This window comes from Ailuropoda melanoleuca, chromosome 1 (assembly GCF_002007445.2).
Source record: "Ailuropoda melanoleuca isolate Jingjing chromosome 1, ASM200744v2, whole genome shotgun sequence".
Taxonomy (NCBI): Eukaryota; Metazoa; Chordata; class Mammalia; order Carnivora; family Ursidae; genus Ailuropoda; species Ailuropoda melanoleuca.
In genome coordinates this window covers 85293297-85306165 of record NC_048218.1, presented here as the reverse complement: position 1 = coordinate 85306165, position 12869 = coordinate 85293297, and the positions used below count along the sequence as shown (strand labels likewise).

Here is a 12869-nt window from a genome sequence, read left to right as displayed (position 1 = left end):
AGAGTAAAGGAGACATAAACTTTTAGAGTTGTCAGGGACTTGTAGATTTCTTCTGGTCCAGCAATTCCTAACTTTGACCTCTGTGGTACTGATCATAAATACGGATTTCTGGCTTTTTTCCTCATCCTCAGGTCAGGATTTCTCAGGGTCGGTGTTGGGATTGTCATATTTATCGAAGCCTTTAGGTGATCTTCTGTTCAGTCAGATTGGAGAAAGCCCATCTTCTGTCCTGCAACTGAGAAAATAGAAAATGAAAGAATTTCAGGTATTTGCCTTGTATCTCATGGCTAGCAGATGTCACGCCTAGGGTCCAGAGCCCATTTGTGTTTTCCTCGAAATGACCCAGGTCCCCAAATTATATTCCATGCCATAAGCTGAACCAACAAAAAGAATTCATTTTCAAAAATGAGGATTTTGAAGCATGGATTCATTTGAATTAAAGTTAAACAGATTCCCCTTCCTCAATCGTTTAATCGAGCTTTTACTATTAAACTTTGCAATGGTGTTCTTCAGAGAAAATTGCAAGCCAGTTCTCCTAAACCCTTCTCTCGTTTTTAAGGTAGATGAGGTTTAAGATAATGTAAGAAGATGCCCATATATTTTTCTGTGGCAGCTGGAATCATTTAGGTAGGTTTATGTAAATTTTATGCAAATTTAACACATTTTATGCCCCCAAACTTATGGCGATCGTAACTATTTTATTCACCAAAAGTTGGCCTTCAGCAAGATCCTAGTGAGGACTGATGATCTATGTGGCCTCCTTCTGCCTGGCTTTTTGTGACATCATCATCCTACTTGGATACTTAGAGACTTGCAATATGTGAATATAGGGCTGAAACAAGACTCTGATTTTCCTCCAACCCAGGCTAACCTATACAGAAAGCATTTAGAAGCTCATTCCACAGAGCTGCCTTTCTCGTTCCCGCATATAACACATCTGATTCATTTATGCCACAGAGTACCAGTTGTTTAGATTACAATTTCACTGAGTAGAAAGACACACCCTAATATGTATGGAAAGTATTACTAAATTGTATTAGATTTAAGAGGGACCGGTTGCCAGCAGCTAAATGTAGAAAGAATAAGTTCCTGACAGTGCAGCTCTAGAGAAAATTTTAAGGGGTGATGATTTCATTAATTTTCCAAGATTTACAGCCAGCTGGCAGAGGGCTTTCTATACCATTGTGGCTTCCTGCCTTTGTGATAGCTTTCTTTCCTTAAATTAACCTGTGTTAAAATGATACAATAGCAATACAGTGAAATAAAATTAGCCTCTTTATGTAATCTTAAAGCATCTTAACTAACTTAAATAATAGTACCCTGAGTTTAAAAGGCTGCAATGTACCTTATAAAAAGAGGTTGGTATGAGGAATATTTATAGATCCTCATATTAGTTTTATCAACAGATAAATAACATTTAGATATTGAATCATATATACATAAAATACAAAGAAACTTCTAGCATTTAGAAGGAATCCCCCATCTAAATCCTCTATCCTGTGTAGGATCCTGTACATTTCTGTATTAAATCCAATGCCTCATCATCTCACTTGTGGTAGAAAGAGCACCAAGCCTGGAGCCAGAGGGTCCTAGATTGGGTGATGGTTCTATCACTTCACTTATGTGACCTTAGGCCTATAACAGAAATTCTCTGGGCCTCAGTTTCCTTATCTGTAAAATGGGGATATTAACATTAATGTTGCTTTCTCCACATGGTGTTATAAAAATAAAATAATACGTGTGAGCGACTAGAGGAAAAACTTTATTCCCCAGAATTCTACGGAGTTTGTCTCATGTAGAGAAAAAAAAAAAAGTCCAAGTAAGTGGCTCTACTATAGAATCTATACTTTCTACTGTGCCTGCATGGAAAGTGCCTAGATTAGGACAATTGTGTCTGAGAAGCAGAAGGGAAGGAGGGCACAGAATGCCAGGGAAGGGAGAACACAGGGGAAATGGGCTATCATGGCATCATGAGCATAGCATTCCTAAGAAAGAGGGTTAGAAGTTTCATATGAAAGGGATGGATGGACGGAGGTATGGATGGATGGATGGACAGATAGACAGACAGATGGACTAACTAGGGTAAGTCCCTGCACCACCTTTTTAAGAAAACCATCAGTCAAGATCTACTTTGGGGTAGCTGCTCAATGAGGCATCAGGGCAGCCCAGAATTCTTTCAGTTTAACGCATAAATATTGTCACTATGAAGCTTTTGTACAAATGCCAAGTATTTCTATTTCTCAAATATGGCTGCTGGTAGGTGAGCTGGCTCCTTCAGGAGGAGCCCCAGTCCACTCCTGGGAAGTTTGGCCTTCTTTACATTGTATTGAAATCTTTTGATGCTGGTGCATGTTACCTTGGCCCCTGACTCTCTGTTCAGTCACGGAATACTTTTCCTCCTTTTGATGTGTGGCAGCACCACTCCAAACAAGCTCGACACTAGATAAGGGTGCAGGGCTGTAGCCTGCGCGTCCGCCCATGATTGTCAGTGTTGAAAGCCTCCACACAACATTACAAACATGTTAAGCTGGGAGTTAATGTCTACTTTATCTTCTGATATTCAACTTAACAATTCCACAATCCCGGCATTAGTCAGGTTTTGGGAGCTGATTGCACAACTCAAATTTTACAAGATGTCAATGTCTCACTATAGGGACCAAATGGACCAACAAAAAGCCTATTTTATAGAACATGTTCACAAAGTAGACCACTAAGTTATTTTGTAATATGGTGGCTTTCTATAGTGTTTTCATGGAAAAATGGAATCATCATCAAAAACCTATCTTCTACATTTTCAGTGATGTAAAGGATAATTCTTTTACCCCAGTCATGTATCATTCATTCATTCAACATCCCTCCGCTTCTTTATCTATACATCATTCACTCATCAAACACTTAGTTTCTACCATGTCCTAGGCATTTTGCTAGATGCTAGTGCTAGAGATAGGGAGTAGATGAGATATGGTTGGGGCCTAAGAGAGTCTGGTCATCAAGTGTTTAAAGTAAGAAGCCAGGATGAGGTATCAGTAATGGGGATGAGAAAAAGAGTTTTCAAAAACGAGATACTGCCGGTGAAAGAAGGAAAAGTGGAATTGGGGGAAATCCCAGGGGAATATGAACGTGTCCATATGGAGGTGTTACCCACCAAAGTGATAAACTTGAAGCCTTGGAAGAATTATATTGCTCCAACTTTTTTATCATATGAGGAAACAGATCCTCGAGGCATATAGGGCAAGGCAAGGTCTCCTCGGGACCAGAACTTCCCAGTGTTTTGGTATAATTCCAGATCCCCTCATCTTGTTAGTGGAAGGCATCACACAACTGGGAACTACCTATTCTCTGTAGGATCTTATTTTATTGTATTTTGAGGCCATATAGAGTAGAATACTTCTTATTTTTTTATTATAGACGTATAATCTCATAGAAGAATAATTTATCCTTTCAACTGCTCGTTAGTTGAGTCTAGTTCTCTCCATACGAAAAAAAAATTTTTAACCCCATTCCCTTCTTTTCTGGAAGGCCTTTTTAATTTTCCAGACTAGCTGTTCACTAATCAGTATCCTAAGATTTTAAGTGCTCTAAATTTTTAAAAATTAATTTTTAAAAATTAAGATGGTTGCAGAATTTTCTTATTTTGGTCTCACAAAAAATCCAGTAAAGACACTGGTAAAAATGACATATCATTTTCTGTCTAAATTTAGTGACAGACATTTAGCCAAGTTTATTTTTCACCAGATTCTGAAGTTCACAGATTTTTCTAAAAAGAGTGGTAAGGTCTAAATTACCATGCAACCCAGAATTTAAAGAAAGATATGAAATAAAATGACATTGTACTCTAACCCCTATTATATCCATTTGAGCATCAAATTGGGCAAATACTTTTTACAAAGTCCCCACTTTTTTTTTTCCCTCCCTTTAGAGAAAATATTGGCCTCAGAGTATCCAGTAAATTACTAGACCAAAGAGAATTCCAGCCTTTTGATTCTTGGCCTAATTTTCTTCCTATATTGCCAGTATGGACATAGGTGTCCCATGTACACATTGAAGCAGAACTTAAAAAAGGTTTAAAAAGGGAGAAAGGAGAAGGAAACAAGGAAGGAAAATAAAATACAAGGCAGTAATCTCTCCTTTGATGAGCTCTGGATATAAATAAGGGTGTGGTTAAAAAGTGAGTCATTATACCACTGGCTGCCTACTCCTTTTGTGGCAAAGACAATGATACTATGGAAATAACGCAGCTAGGGAGGCATTTATATAACTATTAGCCTCTGAAACAATAGACAGGCAGCAGTGTATTGTTCTGGAAAATGTTCAAAGAGGAGGGGTCATTTTGTCCTCTTTAAAATTTAATATCTATTTTTTTCCTTGTATCATTTGGAGGAAGCTCCTTTTTTTTCTTAAGCAAAATAAGTGTTTTGCACTAGTAGGTAGTGAGTGAATTCTTCTTGCCAGCAGGAAGAAAAGCAATTTTTGAATGCCAAATATAGCTCCTTTGTGTGAAAATATCACATAGCCAGAGACATTTTAGAGAAGAAAGGAAAGATACATGTTCTGAATTAATATTTTTTAAATGTACAGGGAGAGGAATGTTAGCAATGGAACAGGAAGAAATGACATAAATAGACTGAGAAGAAACAAATTATCTTATCTACAGTCACGGCAGCCCCAAAGCCGGACTGTTATCCTGTCTGCAATGCTCTTGGCGTTTTCTGTGATCTCAGAAGGATCATTTTTCCTCCCAAGCCATGTCTATAGGAGATAGGTGTTTCTCATCATCGTGGTTAGTTCAAGACATTTCTTCTTTTCCTTGCCTTCCACTTCTGGTTTCAGTGTAAGATTGCCAACTAGGCAAAGCATGAGCTACCCCGGACACAAAAATGGCCCTAGTGCTGGGGACAGAAGTAGAATAATCTCAAACGTGGTTGTCTTTAAGTCTTTAAGTCATACTGACACCTTTGGGATCCATATACCCTGGGGAGTCTCTTCATACGTATATTTACGTATAGCAAGCAATCAGCCAGTTACAAAGAGTTTTGATGGAGGTGGTGGGCATCCGTGTCTTATCCACCCAGTACCTTTTCCTGCTTTATTTGGCAATACCATATGCTTTGCCTTTGACAAACTAACCTCCTTGTCCCATGTGATCTTGGTGACACTGGCAGTCCAGCTCTCCTGCCTTTCCTTGCACTAGTGAATGGACATGTGACCCAAACCTGACCAGTGAGATACTCTCACAGGAACCTGAGTCTTAAGTGGAATGAGACAAAAATGGAACATGGTCACTGATTCAGTTTGCTAGTGGTACCTTGAAGAGAGTCCCCATTGATCCATTAATCCTCTTAACTGGACCAAGGGCATTGTCCTGATTTCTTCTTCCTGAGGCTTGGCTAATTGGTTTCTTTGATTCCATTAGTTACCTCACATCACTGCAATGAATTTGATTTTGAAGTTGGCCAGGATGGTTGCAATCAAAAATTCCTAACTGCAACAAGCGGAAATATTTCCTCGATATGACTCATCTCTTAGTAAGATACCTAGGTGAGAAGCTTATGGGGAAATAGTATTCCTCCTTTCAGAAACTCATGCATTGGCTTGTATCTTCCCATTATATTTGTTTCAGTTTTATTCATTCATTCATTTATTTATTCAATTATATTGTCTTTTATCCTTTCATTTGTTGACTACCATTTTCTAGGCACTAAGGGTATTCCCTTTGGATATCTGTATGACATACTTCTTCATCTCTCTAACTCTTTGAATAAATGTCACCTTCTCAATGAGACCTATGACCTCCTCTCTCAGGCTACAGTCCCAATCCCCTTATCCTGATTTGTTATAGCATTTCCTCCTTTACAGGGACCATATAATTTATTTATTTTTTATCATGTATTATTATTATAGTTTGCTTATTGTCCATCTTCCTGAAATAAAGAACAAACTCCAAGAAAACTGGAATTTTTTTTTCCCACTTTGTTCATTCTTGGGACCGAGGACCTAGATTGGTGCCTGACATTTACTGAATAGATGAAATGTACTCGGGTTTCTTTAAAAGTACAGACTTGTGGAGGCTGATTAACCATCTCCCAGGATTGTGTAAGGTTGAATCTCACCCCCCCCTTTTTTTTAAATCTATCTGTCTACCTACCTACTTACCTACCCACCTATTCTAATGTCTAAATGCTGAATGAATTCTAGCCCCTGACTGATGCAGATTTTGGTACCTGGAAATGAGACGAGGTGCTGCCATAACAAAACCTCGGATGTGTGAGTGGCAGTGCAAGTAGGCAGTGTGCGGAAGTTGGGAACACTGTAAGAATTTTGAGGAGAGTATTAGTAAAATCTTCAAGTTCCCTGAACTTACTCTTCATAGAATTTTAAATTATGTGGTGGCTGGCAGTGAAAACCTTAAGGAATGGGAGAAAAATTGTATTGGAAAGGGCAGAAATTTAGCAGCACTCTTGCCTGTAGAAATCTGGAAAACAGAAAATTTGCCTAATGAACCAAACAGAGGAGATTTCCAAAGTGTTTAAGTACCACCTGGTTTCTTCTTGCTGTTTGAAGTGAGATGCAGGAGAGAGAAACTCAGGTAAGGACTTGAAACAAACAAACAAAAAAGCCAGAATATGACTTTTTGAAAGCTCTCAAACTCTTCAGATGGTCCAGGATGCTAAAATTAAGAAGGAAAGAAGGAAGGACAGGAGGAAGGGAGGAAGGAGAGCAAGCAAGCTGTGAGCAAGGATCAAATCCAGGCAATGCCAGCAAAACAATATGTGAAGGAAGATAAAATCCAGGGTATGGCCATAGAACATTTTATTCAAATCTCAGAAGGTCTAAAGTGGTTCCTCAGAGGAACCTGAGTCAGATTAAAGGCCTCTAAAGAGATTAAGAATGTGCCATAGAGGGTCTCTCCATCAAAGTACTTCTAGGAAGTTTCAGGACATCATCCCTCAGTCATCTTAGCTGCAGCCAAGGTAGAGAGAGAGGGGTTTATCCAGAAGAGATGGTGGAGTGTAGGTATTGTCCATTGGGTTTGACCCCAAGAAATTTCATAGGAGACTCACAAAGTTCTCAAAGGAGACATATGCAGAAACACTGCAGTTTGGGCTGAGGGGGGCAGAGATGGTATAGCTTGAGGAGAGATTGGCCTTTGGGTCCTCAGAATTTTAACAATTGTGACTTTTTGTGAAAGTGTTAAGATAACTAAGAGGGTGGAACCAGGAGCACTGAGGGCATTGCATGTTGTGGGGGGTGGAGATGGGGGGCAGATGATTGGTCTCTTCTGCTTCGCAGGACTACAGATTGCAAGGAAATATACTTAAGGAGTTGTGCTTGTGGGATTACACTTGAGAAACCTCATCCATACTTGGACCTGATTTAGATGTTGAGATTCTGGGCTTTGAGTGGATATTGAGAATTTTGAGGTCTTTGGGGGCAGTAAGTGTATTTGCCTTGAGGGCCAGAGGATGGACTATTGGGAGTCTCTAAGGCAGCGCCCCAAGAATCCTCGCCTCCTGGGATGCACACTCTTGTGTAGTCTCTCCCTGCTGAGTATTGTTTGAGTTTATTGACTCACTTCTAACAAGCAGAATACAGCAGAAGTGATAGGATGTCAATTTTGAGATGAGTTTATAAAAAGTTGTTGTTCCCATCTGGGAGGCTCTCTCACTGTCTTTTGAATGGCTCAATGTGGGAAAAGCCAGCTGCCATGTCATGAGGCAGCCTGTGGCGAGTTCCATGCGAGTGAACTTGAAAGTGGACCTTCTGAGGCTTGCCAACTGGCAAGTGAATGAGCTTGGAAGCAGATCCTCTCCAGGCAATCCCTGAGATGACTGCAGCCCCAGCCAAAACCTTGATGATAGCTCACAAGAGAGTCTGAGCTATAACTAGCCAGAGAGCTGCTCCTGGATTCCTGATCTACAGAAACTGTTGGATAACAAATGTTTTGTAATTTTCAGCCTCTAAGTGTCAGGATAATTTGTTATGCAGAAATGGGTAAAAAATACATTTCTATTCTAGAGGATAGCCTACACTCCAATGTTCTAATTGCTATTATGTAACATTTTGTAAAGGGGCAATGCCAATCTGTTTAATAAGATGATTTTATCAACGAATTCTTTAGTCTCCATTTGAAGAATGCCAACCTCAAGTTTTGTCTCTTACCTCTCCACTGTCTTACTTGATCTTTTGATTAAGTACTTTAATTATAAAATGATAGCTAAACAGGTCATTAAGATATGATGTTCTCTTGTGTCCTTAGACTTCTCTCAGGTTAGAATGCTCAAAGATAAGATGGGCTAGATCAATACATAACAATAGCTAACTTGTTGGCACGCTTTATCTGTACCAGGAACTGCGCAAATTGCTTTTTATATAATCATTTTAGGTAATTCTCATATCAAAGTATTGGTACCATTGTTATTCCTTTAAAGAGATTTAAAGAGACTTTCAAGAGACTTACCCAGTGTCACACATTCATTAGAGGTGGATCTGAAATTTGAGCTCAGGGTAGTCTGTCTGTAAGGCCTGAGCTCTCAATAACCCCAGGAAAGAAGGTCTTCTGAATCTCTTATAAACAAGTTAATATACTGTAATGAGTGGATTCTCTTCGTGGCACAATACTTATGGAGCAGAACTAGGGCAAACCCTTTCTATGTCTTCATGGATGTATCCTGAGAGCGGTTTGGAATCCAAACAGACTCCTTTGCCAAAGTTGAGTCCTTGATGTTTTTGAAGAGAGGGGTGAATGCTCAAGATGAAATAAATTTTGTCACCAGCCTCCGCCCCTTAGAAAATTTTAGCTGATCTGAAATGTTTGGAATGTGGGAGGGAACTGAACTAGCCAATCATATTGATTTTCAGGACCAGGAGTACATGATCCTGAAGGAGCAGTCTCAGGGTCTGCAGAGACATTTGGTTGAATAGAACAAGAACTCCCCACCTCTGCCTGTATCCAGGACCACCAACTCTTTGTTTCTCACTAAGGAAGAAGGGAGCTCACATGTATGGTAAACTGGTATGTGCCAGAACATCTACTAGATGCCTCAAGTTATACATCTAGGGTCATTCTGACAAATGTCATCAACTCATTTGTTCATTATTTTAACAAGACAATTGAAGTATAAAATATAATGGATTCCTTAATATTAACAAGTGTCTTTGTTCTAGTGGCAAAAAAAAACAGATCTCTTTTTAAGGGTTTGGTATTAATACAATTTTTGAAAATGGAATTTTAGGTTAAGGTTCTTAACTAAATATTTATTCTTATTTGCTTTTTCCTCTCACTAATTTTCCCACAGACTTCATTTTTTTTTCAAAATCAAATCCCTTCTCTCTCTCACTTTTAAGTTTCAACATAATTTTAAAACATCATTGTTGGAAAATGAAGTCTATTTTTTTTTTTTTTGGACAACTTTCTCATATTCAGACTATGCATTCAGTCACAGGATGATGGTCAGGCCAAAGTTTATCTTATCACACCAGAGTTTTTAGGTCATTTCCAGTGTTCTTATTTTTTTTCTTTTCAAACTTTCACTTGAAAAGAAAATTAATTGGGAAACACCAGAAAGCTTTTTTCCTTCCTCTTTCAGCTACTCAACTGCCAACTGCCAATTCTTTCTGAATTCTTTATCTGATGTGCACAAGAGACAAGGAAATTGTGGCTGTTCCTGGAGCTGGCAATAGTTAAATGGAATTCTAGAGACTGACTCAAACCAACATGTATTTTGTAGAGTCTTTTGATTACACACAGCTTTCTCTGAGACATAAAAACCTCTTGAAGGATTAGCTTCTAGAAAGAATTACCATTTTGGAAGATTTGTGTCACATTTCAATGATAAAATTATTCAGAAAAAATGCTCTCTGTAAATAATCTCTAAGTTCTCACAAACATCTGAGCTCTTGGGGGCCAGAATCAGGGCACAATTTGCATAGATTAAATACACACACGTACACACGCTCACATTTACTAATCCAAAGGTCTCACGGTTGTGTTATGATACTCTCTGGAAACTATTGTCAGAATAACTGTACCAACTCTTCAAAAGAGCCTGGGATACAGACCATAAAAACACTGTTGTAGAAACCTTATTTTAACCACTGATGTATTTCAGCTCTCTAAAGTTTGCAGCTGAATAAACTTGGTTAAAATCCAAGCATGTTACTTGTATCTTTTCCTCAATAGACTAGTGTGAAATGTAAAGCTTATCTTTTTTTATTTAATGCCATAAGGGACCTAAATCATATATTATAAACATTTACCCTATAATGACTCTTCTGTTAGATATAATTCTTGTTGTTTTCAAAATGATATTTTGAACATTGCTATTTCACGAGTTAGCTACATCAAGTTCCCTGAGATTGTTTTTACCAGAATATTGGATGTGTTGGTGGAATGTTTTGTTGTATTACATTTCTGTCTTATTAGACTTTCAAGACATCATAAAGTATTAATGCTGAAAATAACTTAAAATTTTGTGCAGTTGTTTAATTTCTTATCAGAAATCGTCCAGAGAGGTTGAGTAATTTTGCACATTTAACTGATGACTGACCACTGTAACCAAGGAACAAAATGTGACCCCACTGCATTTTCCCTTGAAGATGGAGTCCATGTCAAGCAGAAATCTAACTCACTTTACAAATCAGCCCAATAGCTGTCTTGGCTTTCAGGCTCCAGTCAAACATTTCACGCAAGAAGGTTGCAGAGTGTACCTGTGTTCTTCCTCCTTACCTAAGCCTTCCTTAGGTCAGGCTCCCTCATTCCAACTTTCCCTTCCCAAAATAAATTGCAGTGAGAAGTTTTGGAGGAGTTAGCTCTGAGTATGCAATGCTCGATGATGGGAAAAATTTAGAGAAAGTGCTTGTGTGAATATGAGCAGGTGTTTCTATGGCTGGGATGAGGGTGGGCAAGATGGAGAGGTAGATGGGGGTTGGGGGGGGTAGGGGAAAGAGAGCTGTGATAGTCCTGGAAATAATTTGCTCCCATGTCATCCTGGTAAAAGGCATCTCCCTTAAATCAGGCAGGCAGAATGAATGGTGTGATACCCGGTAGCCTGTACCATTATAAATACATGGCCTTTCATCCTAGAGATGGCCCATTACCACTCACTAAAACAGTCTGTCACAGTGGTGCTCTGCGGCCATTCATTTTTCATGACCCCCTTGGCAACGTGACTGGGATTTCCTGAAACCATGCTCCAGTCCCTGCCCAGGGAGCACTCCTCATTAATACCCTCTGATTCCTTTCTTCCAAAGGTTATCATGTCTTGGGTTTATTTGTGTGTGCGTGTGTGTGTGTGTGTGTGTGTGTGTGTGTGTGTGTGTGAGTGTGTTTTCCAAAGGCAAATAAGCATAAATGTAGCAACAACTAAGCTTGGCTTTGCTGTAAACACAGCTTATTCACGGGGTGAAGCTTGGCTAAAAGGCAATTTTAAGATATTCGAATGTTCAAAGTTTCCAGTCTAATGCATAGGAAGTCAGAAATGTTAAAAAGCAGTTAAAATCATCTCTCCATTCTGAAGGCTCAGATTCCCCATCATGAAAGGCACACTTTGGCACAGCAGTTGCCGCAAAGCAGGGCCTTCTGATTTGCTGGCTGCTTCAAACACGAGTTGTCCCTTTGATAGTATTGACGCCTATCTCCGTTCACAATCTAGTGCGTCTCCTGCACTTTGTAACATATCCCATCTGTTTTTTAGGGCCCCGGTCATAAGGAAACCTGGAAGAGTGAAGAAAGGCCTGATTGATCACAAGGTCCTATCAAATGTCAAAGCCGGCCCTGGCTGACCTCCCATCTATTCAGAGCTGCTTTGATTTAATCTCCAAACTGGCTGCTTCTCCAGGCTGTGAGTTCTATCTGCAACCCATGTGTCAGCATTGAGATATGACCTGCTTCACGCTCCATTCATCTCATTTGAAGGACGGAAATTAAACTGGAGGGTCGAAGAGGGGAACTGCTCAAAATACACACACATTAACTGAAGGCTTTTGTGTGGGTGCATTATAGGAGTTTGAACAACCATTAAAAATTATATTAAAATGAAATTGATCTTTACTGCATCAAAATGGTTTAGAACTTTGCCCCCCACTACCCCCTTCATTTATTCTTTCTTGTAGTAATCCTATGAACCTGATCTCATTAAGGTTCGAAGTAAAGGAGAGAAAATTTTACAATTTTTCAGTTTGTTTTAAAAGGTGTCCTTTAGAAAATTAACTTATTGCCTGCAATTTGCACAGTAAATATTTGGGAAAAAAATAGAGATCCAAAGAGCTGATAACCAGACTAATAGAAAGGTACACTGCTATGTTTAGCATTATTGATTCATTTAAGCTTCACCTTTCGAGGTTTTTTTTGTTTTGTTTTGTTTTGTTTTTAAATCATCTAAAACTCCACCTTTGGGAATAGTCCTGTAACTGTCCAGACATATTGCTGTGGTATAAATCTATATATTCCCGGTTCCATTTTTTCTTTCTCAACTCCCTCTGCTCTTTTTATTGGCCCTTCTATACTATTAAGCTGGGCTAGTAACTAGTAAAAGCTTGATTTCTTACAGATTTGTTTGTTATAATAAGCTCAAAAGCAAACTCTATTTCATTTACTAGAGGTGTCCCAAAATTATGAGAATAGGATAATTATATTCTAAGTGTGTTTGGAGAGGGAGCTATATTTATTTCTGCATGCATTCATTTGCTCGTACATTCATGCATTTGTTATTTGAACTTTGTACGATAACTATATCCAGGTAGGGAAAGTGCTTTTTAATTTTATTTATTAAGTATATTACACATTTCCAGTTATAATAGTAGTACCTATCCACTATCAGTAAATGGTCAACAAAGACAGGAGAGGAGAGAGAATGAGACAGAAACAAACA

General features: G+C 38.8%; 1 long non-coding RNA gene across 3 annotated transcripts in view; it reads left to right on the top strand.

The window, feature by feature from the left end:
- Positions 1-12869, top strand: part of LOC117802691 — a 387685-nt gene that overhangs the window by 352268 nt on the left and 22548 nt on the right. For all 3 annotated transcript variants that reach the window (XR_004626146.1, XR_004626145.1, XR_004626149.1), the window contains exon 5: positions 11694-11840. This is a non-coding gene — a long non-coding RNA (uncharacterized LOC117802691). The remainder of the gene's footprint in view (positions 1-11693; positions 11841-12869) is intronic.